At 42.2% G+C, this 11,818-nt stretch overlaps 1 long non-coding RNA gene across 1 annotated transcript; it reads left to right on the forward strand.

Annotated features, from left to right (window-relative positions):
- The first annotated feature begins 3,794 nt into the window (after nt 1–3,794).
- On the forward strand, nt 3,795–7,006 carry LOC147959120 (uncharacterized). The gene is made up of 2 exons (XR_015610523.1): nt 3,795–4,394; nt 5,194–7,006. It is a non-coding gene; the product is annotated as an uncharacterized LOC147959120 (long non-coding RNA).
- Nucleotides 7,007–11,818: the final 4,812 nt, after the last annotated feature.

Here is an 11,818-nt window from a genome sequence, read left to right on the forward strand (position 1 = left end):
GGGTTGAGGTTTCACGGCTCGGGAGAAGGGAGCTTCCGGGGAGAAGGTGATTTGGCGCCCATGAGGTATGAATGGGGGAGGGGATTGGGAGGGGAGTGGAACCATGTTTTACGGACACATTTGTCTGAAATGTGAGGGAGTTACAGTTCTACCCCTGCCTTTAGGCTTCTTGGCTTGGGTCTATGTACTGAGGGTCGGGGATAGTAGAGTAACTTTGCTTCTCCGCAAATAGTGGGCGGGAGCGATTTGGGCGAGGAGGGCGTGTTTTGAAATATAGTGGGCGCGGGCGATTTTGTTAGAGGAGAGCGTGTTTTGAAATAGTGGGCGCGAGCTATTTCGGACGAGGAGAGCGTGTTTTGCCGACCATGGTTTATGAATTATTTGGCACATGTCATTTCGGCCTAGGAGAAGGCGTGCTTGGATGAAGTTACAGACTTACCCTCAATGCACAACGGGCCAATTAATGCATCTCCCACATAGGACGGTAATTTCACGTCTTCCATTTATTTGCTCGGGCGAATTCCACCGAGCAGAGGATGTTTAACAGTTCGTTCAAAATTTGAAAGAACGAGCATCCACGTCTACCTTACCAAGTCGATTCGAATCAAGTTTAGAAATATTAGCTTACCACTTTTTTTTAGATGGAGAGGTGATGCTCAGGAGTAATGTGTTTTTACATGCTCGTTGCTAGCGATTTACTATATGACAAATAGTTGACCCACTAAAAAACGAGAATCAAACTCAAAATGAAATATCTCGATTCAATGAAATAGCTCGTTCACCAGGTCAAAATAGTGAACTAAATCCAAAATTGAACACCTCAATCGAATAGCATGTTGTATAGTATTATAGTACTGCATGAACATGTTGAAAGTCAAATTAATGAACTTGTTTAATATACGCATATATAAGTTCATATGTGGATTGCAGACAACATGTTCTTCAATTTAAATATTTGAATGCAAGTTTATATCGAAACATGGTTTATATCAGTTTTTGATGCATAAAACATGACCTCCCCCTCTTCTGGACTCCTGTCTCTCTCTCGCCGACAATCTTCAATTCTGTCGCACACATCCAACACACAGATCTTGTTGGTCCTCTCTCTTTCTCTCCATCTCTGTCTCTCTCTCTTTTTGTGTGCGTGGGGGGGGGTCTTTCTAGTTCGCATGCATATATACTCCATCTATAGGTCTCTCTCGCACACTATGTATGATTCTCTAGTCCAAGCTAGATATCTTGGGTGCACTCATCGTACGCACACAAATTCCTTAGCTCGTTGTCCGTAACTCTCTCATGCACCACTCTGTCGTCTCGGAGCTCTCCCCCCTCTATCTCAAACTCTCCATCTACCTAGATCACACATACACATGCATATCTCACTCGCACTTGATAGGCCCATCTAAAACTCTATCTCTCTCCCTCGTTCTCTCTCCATCTCACATGCACACACACACACACAATCTCATGCCTAGCTAGCCAAGTATGATGGTCTCTCACTCAATTGTAGGCACACGCAGTCCTTCCTATATGTATATGACTAGCTAATCTTAGTCTCCATCACAAACATGTGCATGGTCTATCTCAATTTCTCTCGGGGCATCTTTCTATCGCGCACGCACCTCCCTCGATCTCCCACCCATATAGTCCCCTCACAATCTTGAGGGGGTCTCTCTATCACAAACACACCCTCTCACCCTCCCCATGCGTCCATGTTCTCCATGTGTCCCTCTCGACATTTGTTCCTTGTTGGCCAGACCTCTATTGTACATGTGCTATAGGGGTGTCTCTCTCCGTTGCAAACAATCACACACTAGCTATCTTCTTGTATCTCCTCGCCTCACTTTTCTATCTCGGAGATGCATGCGTGATATGTTCGCCTAAGAAACGAAAAAACACACTCTCTCTAATTTATCGTTTGTTGTCACTTTCTCTTTCACACACATACTCTTTTTGCACACTTACTCATTCTTCCTCGCATGCACTTGATCCCTCTCGATTTAGGCACTCTCCTCGGTCCATAGCATATTGATTTATTGAAAAGTCAAACATCACAAAGTTTGACCATGTACGTGGAGAAAAACAATTACATCTGGAACGTCAAACATATACCATTAGATTCACCATGAGATGTAGTTTCGTATGATGTATCTTTGGTATAAGATATAAGTAACACTTGTGTAAACCTGATCAAAGTTTCCAAAGTTTGACTTCTAAAAAAATTACATGCACTGCATTATCGAGCGGATTGAATATCTCTTTCCCCCTCTCAGCTATCTGACGCACCACTCAGGCTTATCGGGGCTCCTCAATCTCTCTCAAATTTTATATCTCCCTGGTTCACACATACACATGTCTCGCTCGCGCTATACATATAGACCCATCCAATACTCTCCGCCCTTGTTCTCTCTCTATGTGACACGCACCCCCTAATAAGTACCATAATCCCTCACTCCATCATAGGCGCAAGCACTCCCCCCTTAAGTATGATTATCTCTCACTAGCCATCAGGAACACATGTATTGTCTCCTTCCATCCATACGTCTATCTCGATATCTCTCGGGGTATCTTCTGTCGCACACACACCTTGTCACTCGATCTCCCACCCATGTAGTCCCATCACGATCTCCAGGGGATCTCTCTATGACAAAACATACACTCTCTCCTCCCCATGTCTGCATTTTCTCCGTACGTATCTCTCGACCTCTCTCCCTTGTTTGTCAGACCCCTCTTGGCCACGTGCTAGGGGTCTTGCTCTCTCGGTTGCAAACAACCACACACTATCTCATCATCCTTGCTTCTGTTGTCGAAGATGCATGTGTGATATGTTTGCATAAGACACACACATTTTTTCTCGACTTTTATCGAGTGTTGTCCATGTCTCTTTCACACACACACACACACACACTTTTTTCACTCACTTTTCTATTTCACTCTCTCTCTCTCTAGTTAGGGAGTCTCTCACGTCCATAAGCATATGGATGTTTTGAAAAGTCAAACCTCAGAAAAGTTTGACCAGATATATGTGGAGAAAAACATTTACATCTGGAAAGATCATTAGATTCATCACAACATGTACTTACTTCATATTATCATTTATCTTTGGTATTGTAGATATAAGTAATTTCTTTATAAACTTGGTCAAAGTTTCAAAAGTTTGACTCTTAAAAAAACTAGTAAAGTGGCCCTCGCAAATGCACGGGCTAGTACTTAACAAAGTTTAATTAACTAACAAAGGTAAATATATAACATTTTCATCGTTTGTTCATCAAGTGTTGCGGTTGTAAATATGATTTTACCCTTAGACACGGCTTATGTGGTGATAAGAGGAATTTTCCTTTCATGTTCAGGAAAATATGGGGTGTGATATTTCTCATCAAATTCTTTGGAAGCACCTCGCTCCAACCCGTGGGCTTGCCGGATGTTGCCGCATGATCATGTTTATAGTCCGTGACGGCTTGACATGAAATTGTACTTTCATATGCATAGCCTGAATATGAATGATTGGTTCCGGTTTGATATATTTTTTTATCATCGTATACTATATATTTTTAGCATATTGATCTAAATGCTCAAAAGAATTTGTTCAAACGAATTTCTAGCATAGTGATCTAAATGCTCTTATATTTCTTTACAAAGGGAGTATAATTTATGTTGGAGCACACACGTATGTGAATTCCACCTGTACGCGATCCTAGTCGATTAGTGGGAAATCTTTGTGTTGTTTTCGAAATCGTAGTTGATTGGTAGGAAATCTTTGTGTTATTTTCGGAAATGTTTTTAGGGTTTTTTTTTGTCGTTGAATCCCTCACACTCACACCTTCACACACTTCCTCAAAACAAAGGGAACCTGTCACACAATTGTCAAAAAAAAGAAGAAAAAAGAGAACCTCACACTCTCCGACCATTAGACGTGGCTCTTGCCTGATCCTTTCATCTCCTTCTATCCCCTCGTACCAAAATTGCTTCCACCCGAGCGCTGCAGATTCAATTCTGAATAAACCTTAGTTTCCCCTCTTGATTCCTTGCCGTGATCTTGCTCGTCCTCAACTGCACGCACCTTTGCAGCTCGGCTCACTGGTGCGGCGACGGCGTGACCATCTACGGCGCCTGGTTTTCCCCGATGTATGCCTCCTCAATCTCTTATGCTGGTTAACGGCGGCGGAGAGGTAGCAGGGCTCGACGAGAAGCTGCACAATGGAGGAGGCGAGCTTGTCGATCTTGACAGTGCCGTTGTCGTCGCCGTCCTTCGAGGCGACATGGGTGTGGATCTCGTCTGCTACAGCGAGCTTGGATCCACATCGTATCGTGGTTGTCCCCGAGCAAGACAGCCCAGCAGGTCGTCTTGCTCCTCGATAGAGGTAGCCTGATTTCGGCGGCTCATTCTTCCACCTGTAGGTCCTCACTTCTCCATTTTCATGCATTTATCATATATTTTTTTCTTGGTCCTTATCATTTCTTTGCATGTGTATGGCTAAACTAATAGGAGTACAATGTGCTTTCGGGTACAACTTGTTACTGAAAGGTGTAAATTTATCTATGCCCCCTCCACTTTTTTTAGTACTTGGGACTGGCATCGACAATGTTTGGCCCCCTGCTCCCATTCTTTTCAACAGATTTAATATGTAATTAGTTAATTTGTTATAATTTTACGATTTCCCAAAGATAGAATTATTTTAGTAAGTGAATATGAAAGTAGGTGCCATTTAATTTTACATATTAACTATAATGATCCGTGGATGCTGTAACTACTGTCATGTTCAGTAGAATAATTTTCAAATATCAAAAAATATATATAGCACCGACAATTGGTATTATTGAGCTATTTCCATCGAATGTTGATGCATGTTTCAATAATTCTGGGAGTATTAGATCATATCCGCCGTCATATCATGTTAGCATAGAAAAATCAGTTTAGTTCCATCTTCTTATGGTTATGTTCCATCATAGGAGTATCATGTTAGCATAGAAAAAACAGGGCTAGTAGCATGTGTAAGTGCGTTTTTAGTTCCTACCTTGAGGATATTTCTGTGAAGACTATGTTCTTGACCACATCATTCTCGCTGTTAGTTCATTTGCTATACAAAAGAAAATAACATGTGTGATCAAGTGGGTAGGGTATTACTTGCGAGTGCGTTTCCAAAGTATAACCTTTCTCTTATATTTCTCTTGAACACTTTGATCTTTATGTAGATCACCCGGTCAACAATATCAGGTCTTCATGATGCTGCTATGCCTACTTTCTGTAGCAAAGATTGAATGTCACAAATAGGTCTGTGTATCCAGCCCATCGACATATTGCCATAGCATCTTATTAGTTTTATGCTTTGTATCTTGGGCTATCTGTGAAGCTGGATGGCACACGACAATAGTATTGTCCTTCATACCTGGGCAGCCCTTGCATCTCCTCGGTCTATTGTGTCTTGCAAGCCAGCATATAATTGCGTTCTTAGGTTTCCTTTATGTCTTTTCATGCAGTCTATTTGTACTGCACTACTGCAAAATGCCTGCAAAGGAATCCATATTGAACTGCAATTTAAGCTTTTCACACACCAGCAAGTGTTTACATGATTTCTCTTGCATTTTGCACCTTCTTTTATTGTGCAATGTATATTTCCTCCATAGTGGAATAACAATGGATACTGCACAACCATGAATTTTGAATGGTTCTCCGATATTCTTCTTGGTCTCATGTCTTTGTACTGAACAATGATATCATGTACTTTTCCATTCTCTGTTGTATCACTGACAATCAAGGCTGCTACTTCAGTTGCAGATGGCATGTCATGTCGTGCTAATCTCACATTGTGATAGTTCAAGTCTGGTACTTCAGTTGCAGATGGTATGCCATGTCGTGTTAATCTCACGTGGATAGTCACCTTCGAATTTATCCCTTACCATTCTGAGTGTTTTTGCTAGTCTATCTTTATCCAATATATTTTTAAGGTCCTCGACAATGGGAGGATCTGTTGATTCCCTTTTATCTTCTGATGTTGACGCGTCAACTCTGATTCTTACCTCATTTGTAGTGGCATAGGTGTGCAACTACGCCGTGCGTGGTTTGTCTTTACCTTCAGGTAGTAGAGTACCTATCTATGATATTTTTGGCCATTCATTCCAAATACATAAGGCATGGGACCATTTTTTCTGTGTCTACCTCTCCTCCCATTGATGTGAAAGCGAACATGGAGTTGTACAATCTGATATTGTGCATGTAGTTCTTTCTTCCACCTCTTTACGAACTAAAAGCATTTGATTGTGTTGTCACACCTTGAATTGAAGACGTGCATTATACTACTGATTATGTTATTGCTGTTAAGAAATATTGAAATCTAAGAATAAGATAAGATTGCAATTGAGGATGAGAAGTTGATGTACAACAATGACTGAAAATCCACAAGGGGAACTTATGAGAAGTTTAAAAAGCCATTTTACATGAATTAAAAGCTTTTGATTGTGTTGTCATACCTTGAATTGAAGACATTAGTTGTTCTGCCATTTCTGCTCTTACTTTTAAGAAAATATTGAACTTTATGTCAGTTCTATATGATCTCTGCAGATGGTCCAGCTGCTGGAGGTGATCTGCTCACCTGATGGAATCGTCGGCACACAATTGAGAAGATTGGGGCACTCGCTCGTGAGAGTTCTTTTTTTAGAGCTCTTTTTTAGGAAAACCTGATGGAGCCGATGGCACAATCGAGGAGGATGGCACAATCGTGGAGATTGGGGCACTCGCTCGTGAGAGTTCTTTTTTAGGGAAAGCCATCATGGTGATGTATATTGATTTGGAATAATAGTACATCATCGGCAAGAACGGCAAGTAAAAATTTGGAGGGTTGCTTGTGATGGTATGAATCGAACCTATGGTGAGTTTTGTTTATGAGATCGTGAGATTGATTGTGTGATTTGTGTAAAGAACACGGGACAGATCAAAAAATGGTCTGTGAGACCAGCGTATAGGAGATGGCAAAAAGACAAAACGGCATGCATGCAATTGATCATTGTAGGGTTGGATATTTGGGAAGAATCCATCAACGTACATACCTTGCTCTTGGCCACTGCTCATGCATGCTACATATTGGTAAAGGGAGCCACCTCGAAGGAGGCGACATGTGCCTTTTAGCCCTATCTGCGCTTGGTCTTCGCCTGAAAGCCGCCAATCCAATGGCCATGAGGATGGCGTAGCCAAGCTAGGGTTTGTTGTGATATTTTTTTAGCTCGTTTCTTCTCGTTTGGTTGTTCACCGGATATGATTTTCTAGAGGGAAAAAGATAAGAGATGGGGAAAGGGATGATGGTGGGTAATTTTCAAGTTGAATCTAATCTAACGTGATAAAGTTTTCTACCTATTAAATTAATGGTTAGATGTTCTAATTTTTGTGGTAATTTCTAGCGTAAAAAGGGACGATTTGCTACATTATAATGGCAATGATGAGTAATTTTCAAGTAGAATCTAATCTAATGGTAATAAAGTCTTCTACCTATTAAATTAACGGTTAGATGTTTCTAATTTTTGTGGTAATTTCTAGCGTAATTTTCTTTTCTTTGGTTAGGTCGTCAAGCACTTTTTATATATAAATAGATGTTGGAACTACATTATCGAACGGAGGGAGTTCCTCTTTTCTCTCTCTCTCTGCTATCTTTCACGGGCCTCCCTTCTCATACGAACACTCTATACCAACGGATTACACGCTCACTGTGTCAGCGTATAGCTCCGTATATTGTTTAGTTGATCGGTCAACCAGTTCACATGCTGCCTTGTTAGCTCGTGTTCGGTATCTTCGTGTGCTGACCCATGTGGCAGTGGGTGAAAATAAGTAAACTAGAGGCCCATCTGACACACGGTGAACTAAACAAAGTTGAAACCACTCGGGGTAGCACCCCACACGCTAGTAAATTGAGGGCGCATTGAGGACACACTTCTTCTGCGTGGAGGACGCACTCGCGCACAATTCACCACTGCGCGGTGGCATGCACAGAAGGACGCACTCGCACACACCCAGCACACAACACACACCAGCACACGTGTACACCGGCGTCGCCGCCGGTTGAGATGGACGGCGAGGCAGCCAACAAGCGGAGGCGGCTCAAGCCAAAACCACATCCGGCGAGCCTGGACTTCATAAGCAGCCTCCCCGACGACATGCTGCTCGTCATCATCGGCCTCCTCCCCACCAAATCTGCTGTGCGGACCGCCCTACTCTCCCGGCGGTGGCGCCCCCTCTGGCGCCATGTCCCCCTCAACCTCACCGTCGACAGCTGCCTCTGCGATGGGGATTGCAAACACATGGCCGTAGTCTCCAAGATCCTTTCATCACACCCTGGGCCAGCCAGACGCCTTGACATCCGCATGTTCAGTACCAACTGCAAGGTCTAACCCAAGTTCGACCAGTGGTTCTTATCCCCCGCCCTAGATCAGCTCGAGGAGCTCATCTTTGTGAAGCTGGACGATGTCGCTCTCTGCCGCCGTCCGCGCTCCGCCTCGCGCCAACGCCGCGCCATGCCAGCTTCAGCTCCTGCTATCTTCCCCAGATTAATGCCGCGCCCGCCCTTCTTCTCCCTCAACTCAAGCAGCTCGACCTCTTCGACCTTGTCATCTCGAAGAAGGCTATGGAGCACCTGCTCCGCAGCTCTACTGCGCTCGAGTACCTTCATCTTGAGCAGATCCACAGGTTCATTAGCCTCCACATCACCTCGACGAATCTTTGATGGATTTATGTGTCTTGCTGGCCCCGCAACAAGACATCAATTGGGAAGAGATCACTCCAGCTGTTCTACGTTATGGTCATTGAGAATGCGCCTTTCCTTGAGAGATTGCTTGTATCGGATCTAGAAGGTCCAACAAAAATCAGGGTCATTGACGCGTTGAAATTGACAGCGTTGGTGCACTCGTCTGCCAAATTCTCCGAACTCTTTATTGGATCCGTAATCGTTCAGGTACAACACTCATCTTCTTCTCCGTCTTCTTGAAATTCACATTTTTAAATTTCTTCTTGATGCATTTACGACCGTCTTCCAGAAAATGATTCCCACAAGCTTGACCCTGTCTATGCGCATAATGAAGATCTTGGCAATAAAATATATCGGCCCCAATCTGGATCAAGTTGTTGGATTCCTTACATGCTTTCCGTGCATGGAGAAGCTACTCATCGAAGTGAAACTTCTTTCCTATTAGTAAACGGTAATCACAACGTAGCTCAAATTTTTCGTAATTCTCCCAAATTACGATGACAAGTGTAGTGTTCAAAACTGCATCTATGCACTGCACCGAAAGAAATGTTTTTAGTATTTTTTCTCACGTGATCACCTGCATCGTTTTGTTGTTGTACTACTATAGTAGCCTAGGCTAGTCATAGTGGAAAGTAACTTAGACTACTCCGGTAACTATATGGTTACCCTAAGAGCAAGTACTACCTCCGTCCTGGTTTACTCTTCCTATTTTTTAGTATCAAAATTTGACCATAGATTTAACTGACAAAATGTTAATGCATGTCACTAAGAACTATATCGTTGGATTGTATTTGAACATAATTTCAAATGGTATAATTTTTAGTGACATGCATTGGCATTTTCTTACTAAATCTATGGTCAAAATTTTATACTAAATAAGAGGTAGTACAAAAGTGGGCTATAACGGCCCTCCACTATGTAGGGCAAAACACGTGCCAAATTCACTTGTGATGCATTTGGCATCGATGCCCCTCCATTGCTCACCTGGTGCCCCAATCTGGATCACCTACTTTGCTCCGGTGCCAAATTAATAACTCACGCAATGAAAAAGTACTTGCATGGGAGAGAAATAGGACTGAGGCAATAAAAAAACACTTGTTTGGGAGAGTGAGAGGCTGGTGTAGTTGGTTTGATTGATTTGTTTATACATGTGGATCTGTGTGCACAGCGGTGCCAACTCTCTCACATCGCGAGAGCGGTGCCAAAATCTTTTGATTTGACATCGATGCGTATTATGTGGCATACTTTTGCGAAATATGGCATCGGCCACATAGTGGAAGGCAACAAATTCCCAAGCTCTTCACGTACTCCTAGGTAAATGAGAGGAAAGAGAAAGACAGAGAGAGAGAGAGTAAAAAAAATATCACTGGCTAGCCAACCCTAACGTATGAGCGGATGGTATTGGTACCTCTTGATGACACGGCAATCTTATACAGCCAGCTGCTCTAATATGTTCTCTTCTTTTGCAGATAAAAAAAGACCCGAAAGTGAAAAATGTGCTGCACTATAACAATCTCATCGAATGCCTTGATCTCCATCTTACAGAAATTGATTTGATCGACTACCGAGGCAGCACATCTGAGATTAAATTGGCCAGGTTCTCTATTCTGGAGGCAAGTGTGCTCAAGGTAATGAGGTTTGGCGTTCTCTGGCGCAATAATGAATGGCGTGCTGATCACCGCAAGCGTCTAAGCCTAAATGACAAAGTCTCCACAGAAGTTGAATTTGTTTTTGAAACATCAAGTGGCCAGAGACTCAAAAACTTATTTGCCCATTAGTGACTTGTTAGGGCGGTGGATTTTAGTTTGTATGATAATGCTGCATCCACCTAAAGTAACGAAAGTTCTTACGTAAAATTCCTAGTAATTCCCTCTTTGTAGGTGCAACATTACTCCTAACATTTGTAATATCAGTTTGAAACTTGTAATATTGCCGTGCCCTATTCCTGCGTTTTCAAAATCCTGCGAATCAAACAGGTCCTGAGTTGGTGATGATGTTGTGCCTTCCATATTTCACCAACAACCGTCGGATCTATATCTGACGCATACAAACCAAACTTCTCCAGTTTTGCAAAAAGATGCCCGCACTTGTTCCCTATTTACAAACAACTCCTTGTCCCTCACAATCAGCCTTATCTCACTAGTGCAGAACCAGGCAATAGCACCGGTTCGTAAGGCCCTTTAGTGCCGGTTCGGTAACCGGCACTAAAGTGTGGGCACTAAAGGGCCCCCCTTTAGTACCGGTTCAGCACGAACCGGTGCTAAAGGGCAACCACGTGGCACAAGCCAGCTCCGTGGGCGCGTAGGACATTAGTACCGGTTGGTAACACCAACCGGTACTAAATGTTTGGGTGTGTTTTGGTTTTATTTTTTATTTTTACTTTAATTTTGTGTTTTCAATTTAATTTAGTGATTGTTTTACATTATAATGAGTTGTTAAATCATTAGGTGAATGTACCGCAGATTAGTTTGACTGGATGCATGTGGATCCTAGCTAAGTCATCAAGTATATGTCATATCCATATTATATATACTTGATCACCTAATTAAGTGATCGAGGTAATATGGATATGGCATATACTTGATCACTTAGCTAGAATCCATCCAGTTGAAACTAATATGCAGTTTCTTTCATAAATGATATAATAACTCATCATCATCATCATCATCATCATATTAATATAAAAACTCTTGCATCATATATATCATCACCAACAACAGTTTTCATAGCTAGCTAAAAATCATCATATAATAGTCATCTCATTACCACTACTTAATCGTCATATAATCATTACCGCTATCTAATCACCACCAACACTAGCTTAAAGAAGAAACATTCACTTGTACCAGAAGCAAAGATATCATTGAGTTCAACATGGTAATGATATTATAAGGGTTCATAACACCACAAAAGCAAATCACTCTTTGAGATTAAGTTCAGGACGAAGAACACGGACATGAGAGGACAAGTACTAAGAGCATGAACTAGCTAATTAATCACTCCTGCTGCTCTCTCTCAGGTAAAATAGCATAGAACATGTATAGCTTTCCTGATTCATCATATTGGAGCATGCAGATGAACCTGTCTCC

Source organism: Triticum urartu, chromosome 7A (assembly GCF_056163025.1).
Source record: "Triticum urartu cultivar PI428250 chromosome 7A, HENAU_Tu73, whole genome shotgun sequence".
NCBI lineage: Eukaryota > Viridiplantae > Streptophyta > Magnoliopsida > Poales > Poaceae > Triticum > Triticum urartu.